The sequence below is a fragment of the Notolepis coatsorum genome (genome assembly GCF_963971535.1).
Source record: "Notolepis coatsorum genome assembly, chromosome: 20".
NCBI classification, from domain to species: domain Eukaryota; kingdom Metazoa; phylum Chordata; class Actinopteri; order Aulopiformes; family Paralepididae; genus Notolepis; species Notolepis coatsorum.
Genome location: NC_140184.1, coordinates 23,360,468 through 23,371,806, shown reverse-complemented (window position 1 = coordinate 23,371,806; position 11,339 = coordinate 23,360,468). Strand labels below are relative to the sequence as shown.

Below are 11,339 nucleotides of genomic sequence, written 5' to 3'. Positions count from 1 at the left end.
TAGATTATTTGTTAGCATCTCTCTTTTTGATTTGGGGCCAACTAGTATGACTTCAGTTTTGTCCTCATACAATTTGAGAAAGTTATCATTCATCCATTTGTTTATTGCTGACAGGCTGTTGGTAATGGAGTTTCTGGCTGTCGCATCGTTTGGTTCAGCGGATATGTACAATTGTGTATCATCTGCATAGCTGTGGAAATCTATACCATACTCTCTCTGATGATGTCGCAGAGTGGTAGCATATAGAGAGAAAATAGTAATGGACCTAAACAACTCCCTTGTGCAACCCCGTAGCGGCTTTCATGTTTCTCTGATGTATGGTCTCCTAGACTAATATAAAACATCCTTCCTCTGATATATGTTTTGATCCAGTTCAACACGGAGCCAGAGAAACCAATAAACTTTTCAAGTCGATTTATTAGGATGTTGTGATCAATAGTATCAAAAGCTGCACTGAGATCTAATAGGATAAGTGTTACAAAGGGTCAGATTACGGGGTTGTCACCAGCTTGGCTGGCCGTCTGCACTGATACAATTGGCTGTATCAGAGGGTGGGAGAAGCTGGCGGGGTGGGTCCGGGTCGTTGTAAACAGCGACTCCTACAGTTCGGTCGGGGCGCCTGCTAAGCGCGGATTGGACGTGAGGGGGATAGTGTGGTCCTCCCACACGCTACGCCCTCTCAATGAGAATCCGCGCTGCCAGGTGAAAAGAAGCGGTGATTGGCTGGACGTGTGTCGGAGGAAGCACGTGGTAGCCTCCACTCTCCCAGATGATCTGACTGTGGGGGGTAAGTGCGCAGCGACCAGGAAGGGACTGGGAATTGGCATACGACTAACATTGGGATGGGAGAAAATCGGAGGAAAATGGAGGGGGAAAAAGACAAAAAAAAAAAAAAAAAAAGGGTCAGATTAAACCGAATATATATATTTATTACTTGAGATATATTGTATAATATTTGTATATCGTCTGATATCCCTTGTATATTCTTTGTACATATACACGGAATATCCCTTTACCTAGGTACAGGCCAGACCATAATATTCGTTCTCCTATTGGACAGCGACCCCCTAGGCGCCAACGGCCATACCCCCAATGTCTAGTTCAAAGTCACAGCTAAGACATGTCTCAACATGCCCAGGTTTGCGCAGTAATACGAGACAGAAATAAGGTTGGCACTAGATTATTCACCTTACGTATAAATACGGCGCAGGTGGATACAGCAGCACTTATCCTAAAACGAGTTACCCCAACAAGTTGAAGCCTTCACCACGATACAACGTGCCGTGAAGTGGGCCCGTTTTGCCCCTAAATAGAGCCTTGAGACCGCGTGCGAATTGATAGCCAAAGTGTCAGAGTTTAACGCTGTATCGTCGAGTTCGACTTATTCTATTATAAAGTAATAGTCTATTATGTATAGTGTATCGTGCGGCTACCGTTCTACAGTGACCAGCATTACCACCGTTTCATCGTACCGAGTTAGTGTGCTTAGCCAGGCTGGGCGGCCTAACCTTGTGCCGCCATCCGAGGAGCCCTAGACGAGAACCGTGTGGATATGTACACTGGATAACCTACACTGACGAATGCAGAGCCCTTTTCGGCTGGATTATATTGCTTTGGTCCTGTGGCTGCTGGAGCAGAGAACCGTCTACCCCCACTACCGTGTGGGATCTACCCTGTGAGGAGCCCCGTCGAGCCCGCCTCTAGGACTCAGAGGCTGGCTAGCTTTCATCCATGCTGCAGTGCATACCGGAGTATAGCTGTTGCTTTGTCTAAGGACCAAGGGATTATTGCACCATCTCCTGTACCTGGAGTCTCTTTATTCCTCGTTGATCCAGACTTTTGCTCCCGACAATTCCTCTCTCCTGCTGGCTTACAACCGGAGGGAACCCCCCTAGTATCTCCAGCTGACCTACGAGTGTACCTTATATAATTCTTATGCTACAGGTGGTATTAATTATCTCCATCGTAATATGCTCATGGACTTACGCTCTTGACCTATTCATGCACATTCTTCGCCATACAAGCGCGACCCTAATTCTCAATACTGTAATCTAATATTGCTGCTCTTCTAATAAATATTCCAAACAGGACTTTCTTTGTTAAGCCGTGTTATTGTGTGGGTGTTCATCATATATACCTGTGTACTGTATGGCCAGTAATTAAAGTACATAACTCAGTAGTGGTTTAATGATACCATACTCTCAATACAGTCAGGGAATTGTACCCCTCAGTTACACCGTGTATTTCGTTCCACGGTCAGCTGGAGCTCCCTCAGCTGCTTGGAAATGAGGAAAAGGTCATCCGTTGTTGTCAATCCAGCCTTTGGTGTGAACGGCTTAGGTGGCGTCGGAGGCTGCCACGGCTCTGGCGGAGGGGGAGGTAGCTCTCCAGGGCAGGAGGGATCAAAGTGTGGCAGGAGAGGCGCCGGTAGTCCAGGTGGTTGCCACAGGGGAGGCTCAGTCGCTGGTCGTCCAGGTGATTGACGCAGGGGAGACCCAGTCGCCGCCGCCGGTAGTCCAGGTGGTTGACGCAGGGGAGACCCAGTCGCCGCCGCCGGTAGTCCAGGTGGTTGACGCAGGGGAGGCCTCACACACGGAAGGGCATCGAGGTCAGGGTCCAGACAAAGCAGCTACACCACCGCCGTGGGGGAAGAGACAGACAGCAAAATGTTATCCTCTACATCGTCTGCAGGCAAAAGCTTCATCGCTCTTTTTCCTCAACTGACTTCTCACTTCCCTCAATGCTTCCTCTAGCTCTTTCAATTTAGTCAATGAGAAAGAACCCCCTATCGCAAAATTGTTTTCTTTTACCCACTTGTCGACGTAGGCCACCGAATCTAAACCATAAGTGCTTCTCATATACTTCACTCTTCCACTTTCCTCACCCTGTGGCCCCGCCAACTTGCTCCTGCCTCTTCCCATAGCGCAAATAAAATAAAGATAACAAATATAACAAAAACAAACTAAAAAAAAAAAAAAAAAAAACACAATAAAATATGTGGCAGACAAATTGTTTCCTCTGAACACTTTCGAGAAAAAAGCTCTGAAGTAGCGTACTAACAATGCCCCTATCTTATTTCTATTAAGAAAAACTGCAGTATGACCAGATAAGGTAGTGGAAAACTAATCACACGACATAGGCCCCTGTCCCCTATCTCTTGGCATCCCACGCACGGTCCAACTTCCCGCCTCTCTGTGGGAAAACAACAACCAAAAACCAGAATCAGTGCCTAAAACTATTTGCATGAACTCCCCTCTCCACTATACCCACAGTACCCCTTTGCACACGCCTGTTATTTCGGATACAAATGTAATTCCCGCCTAATTATCGGAACATACCTCTTAATTTCAAGTGTCCAGAGGAAAACCATAAAAAAAGGGTACCCAAAAAAAAACAATACTATGTTCCAGTCCTAGACAACATCTGGACTCAGAGCCTCAAAATAACTTCCAACTCCCGCACGCATCCATATGGGTTTACCTGCCAGAGATGACAAAACAGTCGGTTTCCAGGTGTCCCCCCTTCTCCTTGATCCTTTTCCCGGAGGCTTAGGGCAGGGGATAATTAGTATTCCCCTGGATTGCTCGTCGGCAATGCACCGCTCTGAACTCCCGCTGTCTGGTCTATCTTGACACCCTAATGTAACTGTAACACCTCGTCCCCATCTGTTATGGGAGATTTATAATATAATATGAGCAATAACTGTTCTGAGTCCAAAGTTGAAATAAGAAATAGAAGATAGATTTAATTCCTCACATTGATCAATTGATAAGGAAATGCACAGTTGGAAATCAGACCATGTAAACAAATGTCTGATCACAAAGTGAGACAGACGTCCCGGTTGAAACCACATTTGATACACAATTGATATAAACACATGACGTAGGAGAGGCTGGAAAATTACCATGATGGCTGGCTAAAATGACTATTATGGCTGCCTTACAAGGAAAACAAAGCGGTTCCCATAACAATGTGACTTATGGCCTTATAGCATTCAGGGTTTAATGCACTTACAAGGATACTGGGACGGCAACCATAGTTCATAACAATATTGTTTTGACTGGCTAATATGTGCTTCTCTTAAAGAGAGACGCACACATTACGCTGATATATGATGAAAGCGCCCTCTCAATACAACTCCACAATGGTATGATAATATATTTCCATGACACTTTCTATCGTGGTATACCTCAAAACCGGTGTACAGTTACATCCCTAGTGTGTGTGTGTGTGTGGTGTGTCATGTTTTGTTAACATCATGATCTACTACTATTTATCCCTGACTATGCAATGCATACCAATGATGTTTGATTATAATATTTGTTATGGTTTGTAACCGACCCCAATCGCACAACACAAGACAGGTATGAGGGTAAGCCAAGAAACGGGCATTTATTGAAACAGAAGGAAAAAACGGCACTGTCCCTTTAAGGGAGAAACACAAAATACTGGAATAACAAGAAGGGAAAGGTACAGTGCCTTTAAGAGGCGAGCTGGCTAAGGGGAAGGCAAGGGAAGTCAGGAACAGGGAGGAACTAGGGGGAACTGGACAGGGAGGACTAGAAAGGGGAGAAGGGACAGAGGCCCGCGGAGGCGGGCTGGGGACAAACAGGGTAAGGCCTTGGAACAGGACGAGGGCAGGAGCTGCATACTGGAAAAGAGTAAATACACAGTGAGCAAATGTTCCAAAACACAATCCCAAGTGAAAAATATCTTCGTGTAAATACACAGTGAGAGTGAAGTCCAAAAAACAATCCAATGTGAATAATATCTTCGGTGTGAAACAAACACACAGTGGGAGATGTAAAGTCCAAAAATATTATCCCAGTGAAAACAAACAAAGGCACACGCTGGGTGAGTGACTGTCTGATTAAAAAGGTGGTAATCTTCAGTGTTAAAGAAACACACGAAAACGGAATTTGATCAAGACAGTCAGTAAAAACTCACCCAGACGTTTGTGCGCAAAGAGCGCTGGAACAGCAGCGGGGCGAGAGCGTCGCCACCGGGGAGCCGGCTGTCCGAGCGGAGGTCAGAGTGGTGCGCCACTGCTTGGAGTGCGCGCCGGTACAGAGAGACGCATCTGGAGTGCGTCTGCGTGGAGGAGCGTGCCAAGCTCGGAGGTCTGGATGATGCGCGTCTGCTGGGAGTGCGCGCTGGTACGGAGGAGCGTGCCAAGCTCGGAGGTCTGGATGATGCGCGTCTGCTGGGAGTGCGCGCTGGTACGGAGGAGCGTGCCAAGCTCGGAGGTCTGGATGATGCGCGTCTGCTGGGAGTGCGCGCTGGTACGGAGGAGCGTGCCAAGCTCGGAGGTCTGGATGATGTCTGGGCGTCTGCAGCGCGGAGGTCTGGATGTGCGTCAGGACGACTGCTGCGCGGAGGTCTGAAGTGGATCACTGGGATGCCTCCCGTGGAAGTCTAGGGAGCGCAGTCCAGTCTCTCCCTCAGGCAACGGCGACAGGAGGCGAAGGCTGGAGCACATCTTTACGCCGGAGATAAAAACAGCATAGACAGAACAGAGGACCTCCCGAGGGAGTCTTGATGAAAGAGAATATGATACCGAATGTTACGGCATGTTACAACACGACCCCACGAGGAACAGAGTGGAAGAGCCAGGTACTTAAAGGCCACAGGGGAACTAATTAAATCGCACCACAGGTGCGAGAGGTAATTGATAATCGAACTAAAAGTGTGAGTTCGGCACCAGACCAATCAAACACATAATGACAGGTAGTACAAGGGTGTGGCCGCTGAGAGCAAACGAGAGTAACGAACAAGAGGGTGGGGGCTAGAGAGAGTGAGTGAGAAGGAAATTCCCCAACAGTAGGCTTAAAGGAAACAGAGAGAGTAGGTGAGCAGCGGACAAAACCTCACAATATTGACCTTAAAAAAATATTATTACTAAAAAAAAAAAAAAAAACAGCATGAGATCATGAAAGTTAATGGAATTTTCATATGTCCTTTTTCCAGATTTGGTGGTCCTGTATTACAATGGATTGTGCATCCAGTGCCACTGAGGAGCCAGGCAGCCTTACCAATGGTACAGTGCTCAGTCTGCGAATTAAACATGGTGGGATAACAAAAGAATTTTATAACGAACTGAGACAGCTGACTCCACAGACTGAGGTTAATGATCCTGCCATATATATGTGTGTGAGCAGGATGCACAAAACTGTCACTCAGCTAAAAAAAGGGAAGAATAAAGAGGAGGTGACAAAATATCTCAATCAGCCATTAGGCTTGTTCGAGATGGATTTCGGTTTGCCTCGACTAGTAGACGAGAGTAGCCGAGTGAAGCCGGGGGAGGAGTTAAAAAGGCGGACACTGCCGATTTCACAAGAGCCTCTCGCCTAGTCTCGCATGGCAGATACGCTTTCACGTCACCACACACACATTACACACCTGTCCAGCTCATTATAATGCGATGGCCGTGTGCAAAATTAGATCAGATTCAAATGTACAGCACACCATATACTGCTATAGTGGAATATACTACACCATAATGTATACCATCTTGTTGCGCGCTCCTGGCCGCACGCACACACAACACACTGCTGAATAATTCTGTTTTGCATCAATATATATGTATACTGTGTATATTGAGGCAAAACAGAATTATATATACAGTATTGAGGCAAAACAGACGACGCATGTGTGTATGTGTGTGTCTGACAGCTTGAAGTTTATCATGATGATATGATAACGCATAACATAAGTTTTCAATCAATCAATCAATCAAACGTCTCATAACTCCCTGGCTGTCACATGGCTGGTGACTGACAACTTTTCTGAGCCAATAGGCGCTTTGCGCGACCGTAGCAAGTCGCTTCCCAGCCGGGAGCAGCCGAGTGAGAGGTACTGTGGAGCCTCGCTCTGAAGGCTGTGCTTGGCTCACTCCCACGAGAGTTCTGTGCCTCGTCTCGTCAGATTTTCAGAGCAAGTCGGACAACATTCTAACCGTCATACAACGCGTTTGGCGAGGCCGTAGTAAAACCTGCGCAGATCTGCGTCCGCCTATCCCATCTCGAACAAGCCTATTTAAATTCCCAGTGACTAGGCAAGATGAAAAGAAATGCCAAGATGAAGATGAAACAAGCTCACAGTTAAACAAAGAAGTGGAACTAATGAAGAAAAGAATCACAGGAATGGAAAGGGAGAACTCTAAACTAAAAGAGGAGAAAGAACATCTGAAGGTTTTGCTGGAAGTCACAGAGGAAAAAAGCAAATCAGAAGTAGAGAAAACCCAGGCAGTGTGCAGCACACTAACAGCAACATTGGACATGACGGATAAAGTAGCTAGAGAGAGTAGAAAGGTTGCAACAAGCAAGGTGCGCAACCTCAACAAAAAATTAAAGACAAGAGAAGAGCAGTTAAAAACACAAAAAGAAACCATTAAAGGATTACATCAAAAGATAAAATCTGCACAGAAAGAAAAGGAAATAGCAGAGAAAGAAAAAGAAGGAGCAGAGAAGGAACAAACAACATTTGAGGAAAGACAAAGAGAAACCGACAGAAAGCTTGTTGAACTCAAACGCAAAACGAAATCTACTGTTGACAATTGCCGAAAGAAAATTAAAAAAAATGACAGACAAACAGGTCAAGGAAAGGGAGGAACAAGAAGACCTGAATAGTGCCTTATTGGAGCTGGAACAAAGGCAAAAACAAATTGAAAAAGAAAAGAGAGAGCTGGAGCAACTTAAATGCACAGACACGATAACCACCTTTGAAGACGGGAGATACACAAATTAAATCCGGGAGGTTGTAATGGCTCTCTTATCAATGAACGTCTCAATGAGAAAGGTTGATGCTGTGATCAAGACGGTGCTCAACAAATTGGCTGGACAGGATATCCAAAAGATTCCAAGCAACTGGCTGAAATCACAGCTTCTGCTTGAAGCCAGAGGTCTTGCCGACATCCAGCTTGGAGAAGCCCTTCTCACCAACAGTGGGAACTGCTTGCATGGGGATGGAACATCTAAATTCCACAACTTTAGGCTGTGGGAAGACAATGACTATGGGTTTGCTGGAGCAGGGAGGACAGGACACAGAGAGCATAATGGAATCCTTCATGCACAGGATTAAGGAGCTGGCTGGTGTTATTAAAGAGGGGACCACAGAGGAGAACATGGCACGACTGATCGTCTCACTTAAGACAACCATGTCAGACCAGGGCCCAGTTAACCCCTCGTTCAACAGGGAGTTGCAAGCTGTAAGAGAGGATCTCCTACCAGTGGCAATAGAGAACTGGGAGAGTCTGAATGATGCTACCAAGTCAGAGCTGAGTTCAATGTCAAATTTTTATTGTAAGATGCACCTCATTGCCAACCTAGAAGAGGAAGCAAAGAAGGCATTGAGGACTTTTGAAGTTGTCGTCATTCAAGAGGGTAAAAATAAGCATAGCTTCTCCACCAACGAAGCTGGGGCAGCCCGCCTGGTTAGAACCGCTTGCAAAGCCTTTACCACCCGTGGCTCTGATGAGGCAGGCATTCCTAACCTCCTGGAATCCTACCTTGACACACGTAGTCTGAAAAACCATATGGTTACTTTTATTGGCAACAGGGTTAACATCCTATGCCACAATGCTGCAGCTGTCTTCTACCATCGGCACCATATTGTGGATCTGATACAGTCCCTTCCAAACCCGAATCAGCTCCTGAGATCAGTCACTGTTGATGCCCAAGAAAAAGTCCTTCTGGCTGGTGTTAGAGCTCTGGGCATCATCGACAAAACAGTGACTGGCCCCTTTTGGAGACTGCTGAATACTCCTGAGACCAACATCCTCAGCCTCAACCAACACCTTCTCACCATGAGGATTCAGCTAGAGAGCGATGGAGTAAAGATGCCAGCTCTCTTCTGGAAGGGGAACCACTGTTCAGCCCAGACATCGCTGAGCAGAACCAGGACATCCTGTTTGAGGAACTCTTTAGGGAGAGCGCAGATGAGGAGTTCCAGGTGTTGACACAGCAAGCTCTGGAGTTGGTCATGTCTGCAATGCAGATCCTCCTAGAGAGGCAAGCTGCTGATCAGTTACCTGGGGGGAAGTACTGGGACCCCTCAGCTCAGATTCAGGCACATGCCTCAAATGTCCCAACCACCAACATGCTGTCTGAGAGGGACTTCGCTGTTCTTGACCTTCTGGTAAGACAAAAGCCATCTGCCAGGACCATCTCACATGAGGCGATGGTTATGTGGCTGCATAACGGGACTATGCAATGGCTAGACAACCTGACTCCAAAGGAGAAGGAAGAGAAGATGGACATGGCCCGAAAATCCTCTGCCGAAGTGTTGAAGAGATACAATGCAAGAAAGGAAGATATAAAAAGACAACATCAAGAAAATCTCCTAAAAAAACAGGAACAAAAAAGAGAGAGGGAGAGGCGGGACAAGACAAAGAAGGTTGAGATCACCAATAAGATAGCCAAATTGGGGGGTGTCTGGCGATCCGCCACAGACATGGATGTCAATCTTGCAGGTCTTGGAGGTGATAAGGAGAAAACACAAGCCTTAGTCACTCAGTTACAGTTTCACAAGACGGTCCTTAAAGCAGATGGGAGAAGGGAACTCTTCCAACAGACAGTGACCAGGCATGGGAAAGTTCACGTCTTCTCTGTGGAGGAGTTGACATCAAATCTGGCTGACGTTTTGCATATCAACCAGTTGGAAACTGAGGAAGCAGAGGAAGAAAATGATCTGCAGCCGGCTCTAATTTAGAGAACACACGAAGAAGCCATGGCAAGACTTGTTGAAGAGAAAAGGAAGTTGGCAGAGAAACTGAGTGCAGCAAGGAAGAAAAGACAGAAGGAAACACAGAAAGATAATATCACTGACTACCTAAAGCAACCTGAGAAGTTGGTGGGACAGAGGGTGCAACACAACTGCTGCGAAGAAAAGGATTCAGCCCCAGTGTGGTACGCTGGGACTGTGCTCCAGATTACCAAAAAAAAGAGCAAACCCCCTGAACACACTATACAAAATAAAATACGATGTTGGTGATGAATGGGAATTCCCACTGCTACAAGACTTGCAAATTGGAGACCTTACAATTGAAAAATGAGAGATGGGTGCTCCAGTAGCACACCATGTTACCGCGCTCGCGCGGGACTCCGTGCTGCGTCACGGATCTGGTTGACTCCGAGTTCGATTCCCGGACCCGCCGTCATTTGCCGAATGTCTCCCCCTGCTCTCTCTCCCGTTTCACCCTGCAACTGTCGGTCATGCTTGACCAGGAAAGCGATAAACGCTAAAAAATAAAGGTTAAAAAAAAAAAAAAAATGAGAGATGAGATGATGAATTAAGTTTGGAGCTCATTCATTATTTCTAAGTAACTTGGTTTTATTATTAATATGAAATGCATTCTATGTGTTATGAATTTGTAATCATATTATTATTTACTCAACAGTAAACTGCTTTGACTATTTTATTTTGACTGTCTGGAATCAAATTTGTCATTTGACTGGTTTAGTCATAACATTTCAAACAAAGGGCTGTTCAAAACCATGGTAATTATTAATTAAATATTCTTTGTTGATTACTTTGGCTACCGTCTCCTTATTATGTTACATTGACCCGACATCGAGCCTGCTAATTGTCAATGGTAACGTAATATGTATATTATTTATATATATATTAGGGATGTTCGATATTGGCTTTTTTACCGATATACCGATATTGTCCAACTCTTAATTTCCGATACCGATATCAACCGATACATGCAGGGTCCCCCCCCCCCAAAACACAACATTATGCATACTTTTCACAATAAATAAAATAAGAATTTGTTCTTACTTGCTTACCTGGGTAAATAAAGGTTAAATAAATGTAAAGATTTATTTTTTAAAAATTTTATTTTTTATAATTTTTTATTATTATCGGCCGATAATATCGGACATCCCCAATATATATGTATATTTATATATGTATATTATATATATAGATTTATATAAAATAGTTACATGAAAATAAATGGGCTTATCATAACTCAGTTCACATAGTTCACAATACTATGTTTCGCCTATTATATAAATCATTTTCATAATATGTATGGATTAAAATCACAATTATTTATGAATTCATCACATATTACTACAAATCATGTTCAGCACAAAGGGAGCAATGTTACTTATAACAATGTTAAGTGATTGGTGTAAATGGAGCGGTTAAAAGAGTTTTTAATCATGATAAATTACACATACATTTGCATATTATTCATTGGATTAGCATAATCTTTTCAGATAAAAAAAAATTATGTCAAGCATTATAGTCTCTATCATCCCTGAAAATGTCATTACAATGTGACCAACCTATATTAAGCTATTAAGGAAAGTAGTGGTAAAAAAGGTGCA

At 44.7% G+C, this 11,339-nt stretch overlaps 1 pseudogene across 1 annotated transcript in view; it reads right to left on the bottom strand.

The window, feature by feature from the left end:
- Window positions 1-7,875: 7,875 nt before the first annotated feature.
- The window catches only part of LOC311246829 (long-chain-fatty-acid--CoA ligase 1-like), a 43,665-nt pseudogene continuing 40,201 nt past the window's right edge, over window positions 7,876-11,339 (bottom strand). Inside the window, exon 7 of the transcript in view lies at window positions 7,876-8,020. The product of the transcript in view is annotated as a long-chain-fatty-acid--CoA ligase 1-like (transcript). The remainder of the gene's footprint in view (window positions 8,021-11,339) is intronic.